Source organism: Sus scrofa, chromosome 13 (assembly GCF_000003025.6).
Source record: "Sus scrofa isolate TJ Tabasco breed Duroc chromosome 13, Sscrofa11.1, whole genome shotgun sequence".
In the NCBI taxonomy this organism is placed as follows: Eukaryota; Metazoa; Chordata; class Mammalia; order Artiodactyla; family Suidae; genus Sus; species Sus scrofa.
In genome coordinates, this window is record NC_010455.5 from 43194882 (window position 1) to 43213363 (window position 18482).

Genomic DNA, 18482 nt, shown 5'->3' on the forward strand with positions numbered 1-18482 from the left:
CTTGGAAATGAGCCGGGGACTTGCTCAGGGGGTGCTACAGCTGTGGGTGCTGCTCAGGTTAGTTTTTGTTTCCTTTGCATGTTGCATCAGGCTAGAGAATTTGGTTCCTGAGTGCTGCTGTCGAACATTGAGAAAGAAAATTTCTTTCAGTTAGCAGAGGTAAAGTATTGACAAGGGAGTGGAGTGGATGCCTGTAAGTATAGGCCTTCTATAATTGGAAAGGAGCAATTGAGGAAGATGTGAAGAAAACTTCAAGTTGCTGTTTGTACAAATAAAGGACTCCCTATGAAAGGCTTCACCTATTTGAAGATTTTAACTATCACTTGAATAAACAAATACCCAAGGGATTAGTAAGCAGGCAGGGTAAGTCTATTCTTTAATTTTACTGCCAAGCAGTGAATGCAACCTCTAGCATTTTTTCAGATAATGCTATTGTCTGGGGGTATATCAGAGGCTCTGTAGGCCTGACTGCTTTCTTGAATACTCAAGAGGTTCTCACCTTACCCAGAAACCCTAAAAGAGAGGCAACTGAGCTCAAAAGCAACTCCTGGGAGGCCAAACCATCTCCCAACTCCTTTTCAATTAGACCCAGCCCTTCATAAGGTTTGGGTTTGCTGAATCACAGCATGGTGATTCCAAGTATGGGCTTGGGGTTAAGATGAGATTCGGATATGAGCTGTGAAGTTGGAAAGTTTCTAACCTCTTTGGGCCTCTGATAAATTTGCTTAATCAAGATCCATTCCTTCAATGCAAATTCCTGTAGCCAGTATGGAAAATAGTATGAAAGTTCCTGAAAAAAACTAAAAATAGAGTTAACATATGATCCAGCAATTCCAGTCCTGGGCATCTATCCAAAGAAAACTCTTATTTGAAAAGATACACGCACCCTGATGTTCATAGCAGCACTATTTACAATAGCCGAGACACAGAAGCAACCTATATGTCCATCAATGGATAAACGGATACAGAAGATATTATGGAATATTGGCCATAAAAAAGAATGAAATAATGCCATTTGCAACAATATGGATGGTCCTAGAGATTATCATACTAAGTGAAGTCAGACCAATACCATATGACATCACATATGTGGAATCTAAAAAATGATACAAATAAACTTACTAATAGAAACAGACTGGGACATAGGAAACAAATTTATGGTTACTAAAGAGGAAGGAGGGATAAATTAGTAGTTTGGGGTTGGCAGATACAAACCATTATATACAAAATAAAGTACCACTGTATAGCACAGGAATATATTTGATGTCTTGTAATAACCTATAATGGGAAAGAATCTGGGAGTTCCCATTGTGTGGCGCAGTGGAAACAAATCCAGCTAGTATCCGTGAGGATGAGGGTTCAATCCCTGGCCTCGGTCATTGGGTCGGGGATCTGGCATTGCATGAGCTGTGGTGTAGGTTACAGATGCGGCTCGAATCTCATGTTGTTGTGGCTGTGGTTGTAGGCTGGCAGCTGTAGCTCTGATTCGACCCCTAGCCTGGGAACCTCCATATGCCGTGGGTGCACCCTAAAAAAACAAAACAAAACAAAAGAATCTGAAATATATATAAATATATAAATTATTATATAAACAATAACTGAATCGCTTTGCTGTACACTGGAAAAACAATGTTGTAAATCAATTATACTTCAATGAAATAACAGAAAAAAAATCTGTTTCCTCTTCCTTCCAACTGAATCCTTGTATTATGCGATGGTAACAAACTGAACAAAAAAGCCCCACATTTCCTAACTTGCCATTGTGAATAGGGATGATTGATGAGTTATGAGCAGAAGCTGTTGTTTGGGTTGCCAGGAAAGCTATTCTTAAGGGATTCATTCAGTTGGAAAGTGTCTCTTTTTGATATTTCACATTTTGCATTTTGGATGTGAAATACAGATGTGATAGTTTGGAGCTAAAGCAGCCATTTTGAGACCATGAGGGGAAGGCCAGGAGAATTGCAGAGCCTGGGACATCCTTTAGCTGCTGAGTGTCTACCCGCAGCCACCTCCCTCCAGACTTCTTGTTGTATGTTATGTTTTTAAGCCTCCGTAATGGGTCTTTAAGCCTCTGTAATAGTAGCATCAGAATATAGTTCCTGATATTAAATCCCAGATTCCCTGCCTGTAAAATGAGGATAATAGAATTTATGCTTTGGGGTCATTTGAGGATTTATTGACATCATGTGCAAAGTATTGATTGATTACCATTTTGATTGGCAGTTGCTACCTTTGTTTTGAAACTACTGTTACCATTATCACATGTTACTTACATATTACCTTTAAGTAGATGTATTCATTCTCTAGGATTGCTGTAACAAAATACCCCAAACTGGGTGACTCATAGCAGAGATTTTCTGTCTCACAGAGACCAGAAGTCTTGGATCAAGGTGTTGGCAGGGTTGCTTCCTTCCTTCTGAGGGCCAGAGGGAAGAATCTGCTCCAAGTCCCTCTCCTTGACTTATAGAAGGCTTTTGTCTCTCTGTGTCTTCACTCTATGTATGTCTGTGCTCAGATATCCCCTTTTTATAGATATCAGTCTTGTTGGATTAAGGCACCCTAGAGACCTCATTGTGACTCGATTACCTCTGTAAAGATGCTGTCTCCAGATAACATCATTTTCCAAGGTATTGATATCAATATATTCTTTTTTGGGGTACACAATTCAACCCATAACAGTACCTATGTAACATTATCAGTGAGATTTTAGTCTCTCACCCCTTTTCAGATTATAAAACTCTTTACAAAAAAAATCAAATATTGGGAATTCCTGTTGTGGTTCAGCAGCAATGAACTCAACTAGTATCCATGAGGATGCAGGTTTGATCTCTGGCATCACTCAGTGGGTTAAGGCTCCAGTATTGCCGAGAGCTGTGTTTCAGGTCAAAGATGCTGCTTGAATCTGGCATTGCTGTGGTTGTGGCTGTGGCCAGCAGCTGCAGCCTCAATTCGACCCTAGCCTGGGAATTTCCATATGCTGTGGGTGCGGCCCTAAAAAAAAAAAAAAAAAAAAAAAAATTAAAAAAAGGTCAAATATTCTTTATGAAAAATTGTCTCCCCCCCAACAAGAATTTTTTTTTTTCTTTTCTGCAGATGACTTTTAAGTTTCTTTTCTAGGTTCTAGAATCATTGAGGGCTTGCGAATTTGTTGTAGTTTTAGGGTAGTGATTTGTTGGTTCTTTTGTCTGTCTTGGGTAGGTTTCAAGGCCATTACTGAGAAATATAAGTCTACTGTGTGTCAGTCCAGTAGACTCTTGAATTCTTCAGAATAAAGAATTCTTCAGAATAAAGTCCTGATGAGGCCGCAGTCATATCTGGTGAATTCACATGACAGTGATGTCCCACAGTGTCATTCCTACTGTTCACCCAAGCCTCCCTGCCCCAGGCTGCAGAATCGATAACAATACCCCTAAATATCTCAGCCTCGAGGGCTTAGTAAGAGAGGACTTGTTTAAATTGTTCTGACTGTAAACATTTAACAATGCTGTCGTTTCCACCATTGGAAACTTTTCTTCACTGCTATTTAAATCTGGGGAAAATGTTAACCCAGTGTTCTTACAGCAGCTTTCTTTTTTCTTTGTAAATATTTCCAGCATTGAGACCATTACCTTTGGAGTGAAGCAGAGTACTTTGTGCATTAAATAAGTGACTTTCCAGTCCCGACAGGGTTGCTTTTTTTTTTTGAAGATCACTTTTTTGTGACATTATGTGTTTGGAGGGACTTGTCTTCAAACAAAAGGCATAATTGAAATCCAGATGAATAGGAATCAAGAGTGGGATTCAAGTGTTCAGTGAAATTGATGACATCCATTTTGCTTTATTGATGAATAACTTTTATGGTGGCCTATTTCCTGATAAAGCTTTTTTAAAAAACCAAGGATACATTTTTTTTTCCTACATTCTAATTGTCCATCCTGACAGCAGCAAAAAGGAAAGGCTGTTTCCATCCCCACCCCCTTCCTTACTTTTGATAGTAGAAATTGCTTACTGTTTGAAAATCTGTATTTGCCTGCTGGTTTACCATTAAAAAGGGCTTTTGTAATCAGAATTCCATTTTTAAAATTTATTTATTTATTTATTTGTCTTTTTGTCTGTTCTAGGGCTGCTCTGGGGCATATGGAGGTTCCCAAGCTAGGGGTCTAATCGGAGCTGTACCTGCCAGCCTACACAGCCGCAGCAACGCCGGGTCCTTAACCCACTGTTCAAGGCCAGGGATGGAACCCGCAACCTCATGGTTGCGGTGGGATTCGTTTACCACTGAGCCATGATGGGAACTCCCATTTTTAAAAATTTAACATAAGGGATTACATTTGCCATATTGGCAGATTGTGGAATGGATAGGTGACATGACCATCGTCTTTTTCTTTGAGTGCTACTTTTCAAAATCCATGTGTGTCAAGGAATTGGGAAGGTTTATATGTGAGCAGGAGGAAGGTGATCCTGGGGTTAGTTCTCTGCATCCACCCAATTACAGAGTAAGGAGCTCAGCCAGGGAAGGAAGATCAACTCTCATTAACTGATGTCCTGTGTCCTGCAGCTGGATGCCACTGTTCCAGCTGTTAGGGGTAAAGGCTTGAGGGGGAGAAAGTTGGGCTGACAAATCTTTACATTCTCATTCAGTTCAATTTACACGGCCCTCTTGCCACCTATGGTATATTCTTGGGGGAAAAAAGAATAATAAATGGAATCAGATCAAACAGGGATCCACGTCAGATGCTGGGGATAGAGCATAAATGAACACTCCTGGCATGCAGTCAGCAAAACCCAGAATGAGGGAAATTTTATACTTCAGATGATCCCCTTTATTCAACAAATGTATTGAACAGTTTAAAGAGGCAGAGAAGAAACTTTGGATTAAATGAGCTTAAAGAGACATGTAAGCCAAATGCTGCATGTGGACCTTGGATCCTGATTTGATCATATCAATGCTAAACTTTTTTTTTTTTTTTGGAGTTGGGGAAATTTGGATTAGATATTGTCTGATTTATGGCATGATTGTTACTTTTTTAGGTAGACAAGATAGTAGTGCTGGAATTATATTTTAAAAGAGTCTTTATCTTTTAGTGATAGGTACTGAATTAGTTATGGGGTAATTATGATGGCTGGGATTTGCTTCAAGTTAATCCAGTTGGAGGAGGGAATGGGTCGAGGTAAAAAGAAATAACATTTTCTGTGTATGATAATTGTTGAAGATAGTGGGTAGGTGTGTGAGGATGTTCCTATTTTTGAATATTTGAAATTTTCTTAACAGAAAATTGAAGCATAAGAATGACCTACTGGTGTTCTGATCTTCATGAGAGCTGCTGACTTTACAAGACTTTCTTTTTAATTATTCTGGGGGTAATAAATATTTTAATGTATAACCTTTTACCTCAAAGTTACCTAAATATAAATATGGTCACTAACTCCAGCAACCAAGCCTCCAAGAATTGACAGGTTTTACTTAATGACCCATTTTCCTTCATTTGAACTCAGCCCTGTGGAATAACGGGGATGTTTTATTCATCAGACTCTTTTTTTTAAATTTTAGAATGTCTTAGTAGGAATTAGCAGGTGTTTAATTATCAATGGGAGGATTCTTTATTTGCTGAATGCAGTAGAAAGTCATTAAAAGAAGTTTAAAATATGAAGGAAACAAATGGGAGAACTTGGGGGGAAATGAATAAATCTGTTCTCTTGTGTCCTGGGTTTATTAAGGTCAAATGAGGTGCGGCTTCATGTTTTGCTGCTTCATTGTAAACTGAGCCAAAAGGAAAATCTTTCTGCCCTTTAGTCCAAAATTCCTGTGTGAAGAGAACAACAGCTATAGTGGAATATTTCCAAGGCTTTTTTGGATCATACCTTGGACCTTACGTTAAGATAATTTAGCTAAGCCAGGATTTATGTACAGATTTATCCCCAGACTACGTATTGAGTCATTATTTCCATTTTCTTTCATGCTACAAGTTTGTGTGTGTGTGTGTGTGTGTGTGTGTGTGTGTGTGTGTGTGTCCATGTCCAGTGCATAATCTGGGCTAAGCATTGAGGAACAAGGCAAACCAGAATTAGATATTTTTGCTCTTTTGTCTAACTTGAACATAAACTGTCTCCTGCTCCCTCTCATCCCCCCACCCCCATTCTCTTTTTCTGGCAACATTGCCCTATCAACATCTAATGATGTAATCTCTATAGTGATGGTTAAGTATTTGGGTCTGAGAAAAAGTTGTGATTAAGTTGAAGCAGTTTAGAGTTGGGATGAGGGTGGGGTGCAGAGCCACCATTTATCTGCTCTGACCCTGTGTCAGGTACTGCACAGAGAAATATACCATTTATTCCATCCCCAAATCCTGCAAGGGAAGAATCGCTCCCATTTTACACGGAAAGAGAGGGAGCTCAGGGAACTTGAGTACCTTGATCACTCCCCATGGCTCCTGAGCATCTGTGTTGGTCAGTGTGCCCTTGTCTGTGCAAAATTGTGCTTGAAATTCACAAGCCGTATATGTTCTCCAGGGTCAGGTAATGAGGGCAGTTTTTCAGTGAAACTCTAGCCATCTGTTTTCTCCATGATGTTGCTTCTTATCTATTCCGTATGGGACAGAGGGGCAGGGAGGAGGGACACCTGGGAGATAGGCATCTGTAGTTGCTATGAAATGGCTTGGCTAGGTCCTTGTCGGCACTGCTGCTTTGTCCTAAACTACAAAGTTGAAAAGGTCTCCGGGATGTAGTAGGGAGAGATCTTTGCGAGCACAGCTGCTTATGAGCCCTGTGCATCAATAGGAAAGTAGTATCTTCTTCAAGCTTGAAATTGATGCTACTTTTGTGGTCTCTAGTAAGGAGTTAAAAGGGTAAAGTTTTCCCAGAAACTCTTTTGAAACCTGTGGGAGTTTGTGAAGTGTCATGGCTTCCAGTTGGCTCTCCAAGTTAACCGGTGTTGTGTGTGTGACCATTTTCAGCTTTGGGTGTCTTTTGCCTTCATGACCTCTTTTGTCAGGCTGGTGAGGAGCACCATGCCAGGAATGAAGCCTGATGTTGAAGCAAAAACATTTGAAAACAGTGGGAAGGTGGATGGAGACACCAGTTTCAAGTAATGGACAGTAAATCATTGACTTGGAGAAGTTACTCAGGCTGTGGTATACCATGCCCAAAGACTTTAGGCAGGGGCTGATGACTGAGATGGACACTTAAGTGGTGGTTCTTGGCCTCAGAGCTGTAGGCATTGGTCAGCTGGATGTGTGCTTTAAATGGATGATCTTGTTGAGAGGACATAAAATGATGAGGAGAGGACTATATATATAGGCTTGCTTCTTGGACTTTATTCGAATCTTTTTGATGGAATTGTTGGCTGCAGCAGATTTTGAGATATGTATTCATTTAGGTAAAGAGGTTGTCATGCTCTTCATTCTGAAATAGTTTACTTGTGCTAACTGCCCCCCCCCTTTTTTTTTGTCTTTTTACTTTTTCTAAGGGCCACTCCCGCAGCATTTGGAGGTTCCCAGGCTAGGGGTTGAATCGGAACTGTAGCTGCCAGCCTATGCCAGGGCCACAGCAATGTGGCATCCGAGCCGTGTCTGCAACTTACACCACAGTTCATGGCAACCTTCGGTCCTTAACCCACTGAACAAGGCCAGGGATCGAACCCGCAACCTTATAGTTCCTAGTCGGATTTGTTAACCACCGCACCATGACAGGAACTCCTGAGCTAATTCATTTAATATGAACAGATCCCACTGTTCTGGCAATCCCTCTTCCTCTATGAATAAAAAACCCATGGAGAAATAAAATATTTATGGTTTCTTCAGTGTTTTAGGTACTAAACTGTAAAATCCCTACCTCAGACTTAAGCGTAGTATGCTTTCCTATTAATAGTGACTTTTTCCCAAGTCAAAGATGTTTTTTCTCTTGTCATCCATCCCCAATCAGAAAAAGAGGTTACTGTTTTTTGGGGGAGAATTGTTTGGGGCATCTTTTCAGAGGTTAGTTCATCTGAAGGAATCTTCCAGCTCAGCTGACATTCTTTGCAGTGTGTTTGTGGTTTGGCATGGTTCAAAATATTTATCATGTCAAGTTCCTTCGACAACAAGGGTAGAAAGAACTACTAGTGTACTTTCCCAAAGTACTCTGGTAATTGTCAGCTACTTAGAAATGTATCTTCAATGAGAGAGGAAGACATCCTGCCATTTGTGACAACATTGGATGGACCTTGAACACATTATACTTAGTGAGATAAGTCAGACAGAAGGACAGGTATGTATGATATTACTTATATGTGGAATAATTAAAAAAAAAAAAGTTCTTTATCTCAGTCATCCCCGAAAACAACAGTTTTGTGGTGTAGGTATGATTATCTCACATGTAAAATACTTAAATCATAGAAATAAGCACCTTGTCTATGGACATGAAAGTGTAGGTGTTAGGAACCAAGGGCATAAAAATTAATGTTTGTGCCACTTCTTCCTCTGGCCACATTCAACCACCGTATTCTTTTGCTCTCCTTTAGATTCTGGCTTCCTTGCCCTGTTTTCTACATATTCCCCAATGTTTCCTCCAGACTGGATAAGGATTTAACCATGAAGTAAGTTTTGAACACCAGGTGTGAAACTGATTCCTGAGCCAGGAGACGGGACTATCAGGAGAGACTACACTCTGGGTCTCATCTTCCTCACCAGTCTTCCTCACCAGTTATTTCCAACTCAGAATGGAAAGTGGACAGAGCAGACCTCTGATTTTGAAAGAAAAGAGGAACTTCAGATTCTGCTTTGATTCTATAGGTACTTTGAAGCATTGATCAAAGATACAAAAACTCATTTCAGTTTGCATTATTTCGGTGGGGTGGAGGTCACACAACAGGAATTAGGCTTGGATTTTTAAATATTTTATGGAAAACCTTAGATTTAAAATAATTGTCTGAGCCTACATGAAATCAAGTTCATTGGTCTTCATCAGTAAAATAATTTTACATTTTGTATTATTAAAATATAAGTAAAAGCAGAGTTCCCGCTGTGGAACAGAGTGTTAAGGGTCCAGCATTGCTTCTGTGGCTGTGCGGGTTTGATCCCTGGCCTGATGTGATGGCTTAAGGATCCGGCATTGTCACAGCTGTGGAGTAGGTCATAGTTCCAGTTCGAATTTGATCTCTGGCCAGGGAACTTCCATATGCTGCATGTACATTCCTCCTCCCCCCAAAAAACGTAAAACCAAACTCAAAAAAAAGGGAAAAAAATGGTAGTTATCAATGGTTGGGGGTAGGGGATAGGACAGATGTTTAACGATATAAATTTATAACAAGTACTAAATAAGCCCCAGAGATTTAATGTACAGCACAGTGACTATAGACAATAATTTGTTATAATCAACAAGCTTGCAAAGATACTAGAACTTAATTATTACAAGCACTAAAGAAAAGATAATTATGTAATGTGATAGAGGTGCTAGTTAACGCTACAATGGCAATCATATTACAATATGAGTGTAAAAAATAACATGCTCTACACCTTAAATTCACACAATGTGATATTTGATATATATCAAATATGTTGCAATAAAAAAAGAAAATGTATCTTTGAGATTAATTCAAATCCAAATCTTGAGATTAGTTGGTGGCAGGGGCTGTTATTGACACTGAGAAATCAAAGTTAATGGTTGTGATTTTATTAACTTGAAATTTGCACAGTTTAAAATATAAAACTAAATGGCTGTCAACTTTTTGATTCTCAGGTTTGTTAAGTGAGTATATTATTTTTTAAAAACTGCATTTCTTATATACAAATACATGTTGCCAATGTTTTAAAGCTTTTTGTTTTTGTGAATAATTTGAATACCATGAGTCTGTTCTTGCCCAGTAGAGACACTGGATATAGTAAACACAAAGCTTCACCTTGCTTTTTCCATGATGTAGGCACTGATGTATAGATATGAACTAGATGTGGAGCCTTATATATATATTTTTTTAAATGCTGCACCTGCAGCATATGGAAGTTCCTGGGCCAGAGGTTGAATTGGAGCTGTAGCTGCTAGCCTGCGCCACAGCCACAGCCACACCAGATCCAAGCTGCATCTGTGACCTATGCCTCCCCTTGCAGCAACGCTGGTTCCTTAACCCACTAAGCAAGGCCAGGGATGGAACCCACATCCTCACAGACACTATCTTGGGTTCTTAACCTGCTGAGCCACAATGGGAACTCCAGAACCTTCTTGGAAGGAATTCATAATCTGTTAACAAAGTGCAGGTTAAATAACCAATTGCAATAAAATGAGGTAGGTGCTCTGATTATAGTCTCGAGTGGGGTCACTGGCAGTCAGTCATAGAGAATTATCAATTCTGCCGAAGTGAGATATGACTCAACAGTCTGAAGTCTAGAAGATGTGATAAGATACCTACATAATGGATAGAAATATAATAATTGGATAGAAAGTGATAAGTGTTAAAAGAGGTAGATAGATAAAGTGCTTTGTGTTTCTAGAGAGAGAAGCTACTTCTCTTTTAGATTAGGGAAGCCTCAGTAAGGCTGATGATAATTTTGCTCTATGTTCAGCAGCAAATTTCATTTTGCAAAGAACTTTCAAAGTATGCCATCTGCTAATTCCACAGAGTGTCTGGGAGGCAGTTGAGATATATTAGATATTGGCTCAGAAGGTAGGGTGACACACTGAGGGTCACACAGTGAGTGATGACACAAGCTTGTTATTTTGCGTTCAGCATTTCTGACCCAAAGAACCAGAGTGATCACATTCCTACTTATCTTTATTCTCTCTTCCCCTCTTGCCCGTGGCTTCCAAGGATAAATTTTTGCTCTGGATCATGGCCTGCATGATCCATGTAAGACTCCACACGATCTGCTTTCTGTCTTTCCCCCAGGACTAGCCTTAGATAGGTCCCCCTACTCACCCTGTATTTTGGCTGTTGCAGGAACACACCAGGCTTGTTTTCACCCCAGGATTCCTACACATGCCATTTCAGCTGCAGAGAAAGCCCCCCCAAACCCCCTTCTTGATCTGGTTCACTGTTAGAGTATCACCTCCTCAGGGAGGTTTCCTTGACCTCTGCCTCTAAAGCTCAACCCACCATCCTGTCAGCCTCCATTTCTCTTCTTTGTGAATTTTGTTATGACACTTAGCACTATCAGAAGAATTATCTGTTCATCTGTTTGGTGTCTTCTATTCCCATCTAGAATGTGAGTTTCATGAAGAGGGGAGGCAGGGATTTTTTATTGTTGTTGTTCACTGCTGTTTCCCTAGTGCCTGGGATATAGGAAGTACTTGGTTAAGTATTTATTGAATGCGCAAGGGATACCTTAATTCCTCAAAGTATGATTGGGATGGTTTTCCAAGAGCCAGAAAGGAATATCATTGTGGTGACTTTATAATTTTCCCGCTTATAGCTTGGAAGTCTGGAATTTAATTGGGATAAGGCCGACGTGATACACAGATTTTTTTTCCCCCCTTTTCTTTTTATGGCCGCATCTGGGGCATATGGAAGTTCCTGGGCATGAGGTCGAATCAGAGATGCATCTGCCAGCATGTACCACAGTCATTGCAACACTGGATTTGAGCTGGATGGAACCCATATCCTCATGGACCCTATGTTGCCTTTTTTTTTTTTTTTAATTGATTTTTGTTTTTTTCCAGTATAGCTGGTTTACCGTGTTCTGTCAATTTTCTACTGTACAGCAAGGTGACCCAGTCACACATACATATATACATTATTTTTTCTCACATCATCATGCTCTATCATAGGTGACTAGATATACATACTATGTTGCATTCTTAACTTACTGAGCCACACTGAGAACTCTGAAACACAAACTTTTAATTTTATTTTTGGGTTGTTCATTGCTAATGTATAGAAATATGATTGATTTTGTATATTCATCTTGTATCCTGCAACCTCATTTAACTATTAGCTTTGATAGGTTTTTTTGTTGATTCCTTAGAATTTTATAAATGCAAGATTGTGACACCTGTAAATAGAGATCATTTTACTTCATTCTTTCATATCTAGAAGCCTTTGTTTCTTTATCTTGTCTAATTGCCCTGGCCAGAACCCCCAGGGAACAGAAGTGAGTGAGAGCAGACATTCATCTTTTTGATCTTGGTGGAAAGTCATAGTCTTTTGAGTATGATGTTCACTTTGGGTTTTTCATAGATGTCCTGTATCAGGTTGAGGAATTTCCCTTTTATTCCTCTTTTGTTGAGTTTTTAGTATGAAAGGGGGTTGGATTTTGCCCATGATTATTATTTTTTTTTTTGGAAAATCAAACTTTCAGACTAAAACTCTTCTTTTTAAAGGTAGATTGCAAGACAAAAACTTTCCTTCTTGACCCCCACTCAGCAGAGGTTTGAGAGTCTCTCTCTTTACTCCTGTAAGCTTCCTGCCTCCTTGAAGCAGCATTTGTTATGGAGTGAGCTGTCTCAGAAGGAAGCCTGTGCTTGTCCCCTGGGAACAATGCTGGCTGTTGTTGGGGTATTTCCCTATTTGTCTCAGAAACAAACTGCTGGAATGTGATGCCATATCTGATGTGCACAGGCTGCCATGTTTGTCTTGCGGGTGTGATAGTGTAAAGCACTGTTGAATGAGCGGATTGCAAGCTGTTGATATAGTTCAGACCTTGGCAGTCCTCTAATCTCCTTGAAGCTTTAGTGTTTGATTTCATTGGTTTGCCCTGCAAATAGTCAATGGTGTAAGTGATCTCAAAGTGAGAATATATCTAAAGCCTGTATTTATAATAGACAAGGTTCAACGGAGAACAGAGACCTTGTAAAATACACATATGGACTTCCTAAGTGAGTAATAAAGACTTAACTTCTACTCGACGGGGCCTGTCAAACAGCCATATTACAGGCATGATTGGGTTGCATGAGACTTCTATTCTTGATGTTAAAATAACATCCAGGAAAGTGAGTTGGTGAAAAAACAAGCTGTCAAGCATGAGAAGGAAGGGGAAAAGGAGGATAAAATTGTATTGTGGTAATTTAGCAAGTTTGAGGGACATAGGTTTTTTTTTTGTGTGTGTTGGGAGCATTCTACTGTCTGATAATATACTGAGGTATTAAGATAGCACTCAGATCTTAGAACTTTTGGATATTTACTGGAAAATAATATATATATATATAGGGATCTCTGGGAGTGGATCCTATCCTTTGTAACCAGTAAGTGCTATTGGATGGTGTTTTAGTTAGAAATTGTTACATTATAGCTCATGGAGTGTTACTAAAAATAACACTGAGCTACTAGGGCAGCAGCTCAGAGGTTAAAATCCAGTGAGATACTCTGAGAAAGGCCTCATCATTATGTAGTTTAATTCTTACCAATTAGCCTTTAAAGCATTGGTTTCTGTTATGATTATTATTGACTCCATTTTACAAAACAGAAATCTGCGTCTTGTGCTGGTTGCTTCCCTAAGGCGGGCCACCCTGTTAAATGATGGCCTGTGGGTTTGATTCCAGGCAGCCCACCTCCAGGTTTTATACTCTAAAACATTCCTAATTCATTGTCTAATTCTTCAGTCATTTAAGTGTCATCCAGGACAGATATTAAAATTTTAGTAACTTAGTGGTGGTTTCTTTAAGTTTTCAGCCCCCAGTTGAAATAAATCCCTTTAGTTGTGTTCTTGAGCAAAAAGTCATATATTATTCTCTGCTTACATTCTTCTAGCACTGAGGAACTCACTATTATGAAATGGAGATGTTTTTCACTGTTGGATGAGTTCTTCCTTATTTTGAGTCAATCTGAAGGTTGGGTTAGTTTTCCTAACAATTAGAGTATATTGTTGTCTATCTTTAAATATATAGGCAACTAAATGCTCCAGGGTTTTTTTGTTTGTTTGGGTAACAGCTTTATTGAGATAGAATATACGTACCATATAATTCACCCACCTAAAGTGTTTTGCTTTTTTTCCCTCTAAAGTATTTTTCTTGTATTTACAGAGTTGGGCAACCATCCCAACATTCAATTTTAGGGAAATTTTCATCACCCTCAAAAGAAGCCCTATTCCCAGTCATCCTACCCCCATTTCCCCTTAACCTTTCCTAGCCCTAGTCAACTTCTAATCTACTTTCTGTTTTTATAAACTTGCACATTCCAGACACTTCATATAAATGAAATTATACAACATCTGGCCTTTTGTGACTGGATTTTTTCACTAGCAGAATGGTTTTCAAGGTTCATTCATTTTGTTGATGTAGCAAAACTTCATTCCTTTTTATGGACAGATAGTTGTCCACTTATACCACATTATGTTTATCCATTCATCACTTGATGGACATTTGAGTAGTTTCCATTATTTGGCTATTATGAACAATGTATAACATTTGCTTGGAATGCTTTTTTGACTTTCTGCTTCTGTGCTGTATTTGCTTATTGATTAATCTAAATATTTTATACATACATAATTTTTTTTTTTGGCCATGCCTGTGTCATGTGGACGTTCCTGAGCCACATTGAACCTGTGCCACAGCAGTGACCTGATCCACAGCAGTGACAATGCCAGATCTTTAACCCACTGTGCCACCTGGGAACTCCTGAATATAATGTATGATAAAATCACATACTGTTGGTTTTAATCTGGTTCCACCTTGCTGGATGCTAGGAATTTTGGTTCTTTGATCAATTGTGTGATCTCTTTATTCCAATCTTGTACGTTGTACCACTTGGTTAAATTTCCAGTCTCTGCTTCACCCAAATTGTAGATCAAAATACTGTTCCGTGTGGGTGGCTTCTCAGCCACATGGTTTGTTATTGTGGAGGAGGCAGGGCCATCTTCTCCCAGCCACTGGTCTGTGTACAAATAGGGAATTGAGACACTTTTATGTTAATACGAAGTATTTCAGCTTGTAAAAACATCCTTTTATTTTTGCCAGCACCAAGATGTTCTGGTATTACAGGTTGATCTATGCCAATTTCTCATAATTAGGTTAGTTAGGTTAGTTAGTTGTTTCATGTTCCAGCTCAGAGGAGAATCTGAACTCTGGCTCTTTTACCACTTATTATCAGAATAACCTTGGGCAAGTTACTTGAAGTAACGTGGTTGGTTAATTTTCTCATCTGGAGGAGTTCCTGTCATGGCTCAGTGGTTAACGAATCCGACTAGGAACCATGAGGTTTTGGGTTTGATCCCTGGCCTTGCTCAGTGGGTTAAGGATCTAGTGTTGCCGTGAGCTGTGGTCTATGTTGCAGACGCAGCTCAGATCCCGAGTTGCTGTGGCTGTGGTGTAGGCTGGCAGCTACAGCTCCGATTCAACCCCTAGCCTGGGAACCTCCATATGCGTGAGCGGAAAAAAAAAAAATTCTCATCTGGAAAGTGAGGACAGTAGGAGAACTTTGGGCACAAGGTAACTGAGAGGACTGGTTGAAAGGTTCCATACCAAATGCTCATCATGTGCAGGGCATGTGGGGAAGGGCCGTATCACAAGGAAGAAGATGGAGGTCAGAGAATTTCTGGTGAGTGCTCATTGCCAAAGCTGGAGCTACACCATTTAAGCAGAATGGTGTTCTGTTCCTTCAAGCCTCGTTCCCTTAGGGTTTTGTTTTCCCAGGGAAGTGAAGCTGTTTGTGATAGTGGAACACACACCTGCAGAACTGCTGATTGCCTAAGAGGTGTCCATTTCCCTCACTGCCCCTTCCTCAGCAGTGCTGTCTGGTATTTTCATGTGTGTGTTTGTGTGTGTTTATCATTGTTGGCCTTGTGCCACAAAGACACCAGTCACACCCAGAACTCTGCTGGTCACTATTTACAGAAAAATCCTGCCTGAGAACACAGTGCAACTTTGAGGATCTTATCTACTTTTGATGGTGATAAACCAAGATAAGACATCCTATCATTCAAATCTGTGGATTATTTATTCAGACCAGAATAATTTCCTTAAGAGAACTGTGTAATCTCTGCCTTATAATTGGATTTCAGTTATCACTGGGAGCTGTGACTCAGTCTTGTGGAATTTTAAGGAAATAATTTAAAGAAAACGTTTCTGGAAGTTCCCGTTGTGGTGCAGCAGAAACGAATCCGACTAGAAACCATGAGCTTGCAGGTTCAATCCCTGGCCTCGCTCAGTGGGTTAAGGATCCAACATTGCCATGAGCTGTGGTGTAGGTCGCAGACACAGCTGGGATCCCGTGTTGCTGTGGCTGTGGTGTAGGCCAGCAGCTGTAGCTCCGATTCTACCCCTAGCCTGGGAACCTCCATATGCCACAGGTGTGGCCCTAAAAAGTGAAAAAAGAAACAAAGAAAATGTTCCTGGTTGCCTTTTATTTTTGCTGTGCCCACGGCATGCAGAAATTCTGGGGCTGGGATTGGACCTGCACCACAGTAGCAAGCCACAGCAGTGACAACACTGGATTCTTAACCTGCTGAACCACCAGGGAATTCCCCTGGTTGCCTTTTAAAAGTGGGTTTGTTATCCTTAGAGCTGTTAAACCATTACCCAGTACTTTCAAAATTATGGTCCTCATTAGCCATTTGCAGATATTCAGACAGCCTAGCCCTTTTAAGGCTTAGAAAAACCAAAAAAGCTGAGGGAAGAGAGGCATCTTATTGCTAATTTTCTTTGGATGCTATCCTGGAAATCATACTGATTTTTTTTTTAATTCAAGATTGAGGATTTCTTAATTAATATTTGTATATAGTTGTTCTCTTTCTGTATGTGAAATGTCAAAACTGTACATAGATAGTAGTGTTTTTCATATTTACATACAGACCCCTTATCAAAGGGGGAAATATCTTGCAAGAATCCTCTGAATTTATCCAAACCCCACAATCATAAGATACTTAAGTTTTATTGTGTGAATCTGTCTTTTCACAGCCAGTTATCAGAGTTCTTGCTTGGTTTGTTGCTCATAAATGGGAATGTTTTGTTTTTAGATTACCATAGAAATAAAAACCTTGAACTTGTTTTGAGAATACCATAGCTGTCTTCCAATCCCGTTTTGAGAAACACTGCCCTCGAGATGAGACCACTGGTGGGAAGTGAGAGCTCTGATTGTCTCCAAAAGGCTGCAGGCTGTATATGCATGAAACTCAAGCTCAGGCTATAAGATGTTCTTTTCTTCTGAGATTTGGTAAGCTAGAAGTTTCAAGTGTGCAGGTAATTTAAAAAAATATTATGTGTGTGGATATAATATAAACATATTTATCAACCTCATATATCAGGCAGTCTTATCTACACCTGCCATCCACATTTTCCTTAAACACCTGATAATTGTGCTCTGCCTTCCTTGCATTCTTTCCTTACCCTTTGACCTGCACAATTGCTTTCTTGCTTTCTGACACAGCTCTTTAGCTGGTTTCTGCCTGGTTCAACTTGAGACTCCTGGGCTACTTAAGAGGGAGGAGATGATGACTCCGTTCTCTTACCTTGTTGTCTACTTACCTGTGAGTGAGGTAACCGTTTTAGTTTCCTCGTGCACACAGCAAAACTTAAAACTACAGAAATCTATTCTCTTGCAGTTCTGGAAATATGAAGTCAGGGTGGCAGCAGGGTCATAGTCTTTCAGAAGGCTCTGAAGGAGAATCTGTTCTTGGCCTCTTCTGGCTTCTGGTGGCTCTTGCACCCCTTGATTTGTGGCTCCATCTCTGTCTCCATGGTTCCACTGCCTCTTTTTCTTCTGCCTGTCAAATTTCCCTTGGCCTCACTCATAAAAGTTACTTGTCATGACATTTAGGGCTTACCTGTATAATCTAGGATAAACGCATCTTCTTAAAACCCTTAATGTAATCACATCATTTGCCATGTAAAGTAATATTTAATCTTTGACCATATTGACCACATTCATAGGTGCTGGGAATTACTATGTGGGTTTATCCTTTTGGAAGTGGGGTAGCACTATTCAGCCTACTTCTGTAAACCTGAAGCACTAGATTGCATTTAGCTGGCAAAACCAAACTCATATATAAAATAAATAAGGAGTTCCCGTCGTGGCGCAGTGGTTAACTAATCCGACTAGGAACCATGAGATTGCGGGTTCGGTCCCTGCCCTTGCTCAGTGGGTTAATGATCCGGCGTTGCCGTGAGCTGTGGTGTAGGTTGCAGACTCGGCTCGGATCCCGCGTTGCTGTGGCTCTGGCGTAGGCCAGTGGCTACAGCTCCGATTCGACCCCTAGCCTGGGAACCTTCATATGCTGCGGGAGGCAGCAGCCCAAAGAAATAGCAAAAAGACTAAATAAATAAATAAATAAATAAGCTACAAGGATGTATTTCACAAAACAGGGAATACAGCCAATATTTTACAATAACTATGAATGGAGTGTAACCTTTAAAAATCATGAATTGTTATGCTGTACACCTATACCTTACATAATATACATCAACTAATCTCAATTAAGAACATTAAAAAATAAACAGCAAAACAAAGCATCAGTGTACATTGCTTGGATGCGCAGCTGAAGAATATGGTTCATTCTTGAGAGCTGCCACTTTTCCTTCCAGGGAGCACGGTGAGGTGTTGGTCTCTGTTGCATCATTCTCTCTCTCTCTCTCTCTCTCTCTTTTTTTTTTTTTTGGTCTTTTTAGGG

The 18482-nt window shown here is 40.0% G+C and overlaps 1 protein-coding gene across 6 annotated transcripts in view; it reads left to right on the forward strand.

The window, feature by feature from the left end:
* Positions 1-18482, forward strand: part of PTPRG (protein tyrosine phosphatase, receptor type G) — a 737058-nt gene that overhangs the window by 62096 nt on the left and 656480 nt on the right. The window lies entirely within an intron of this gene.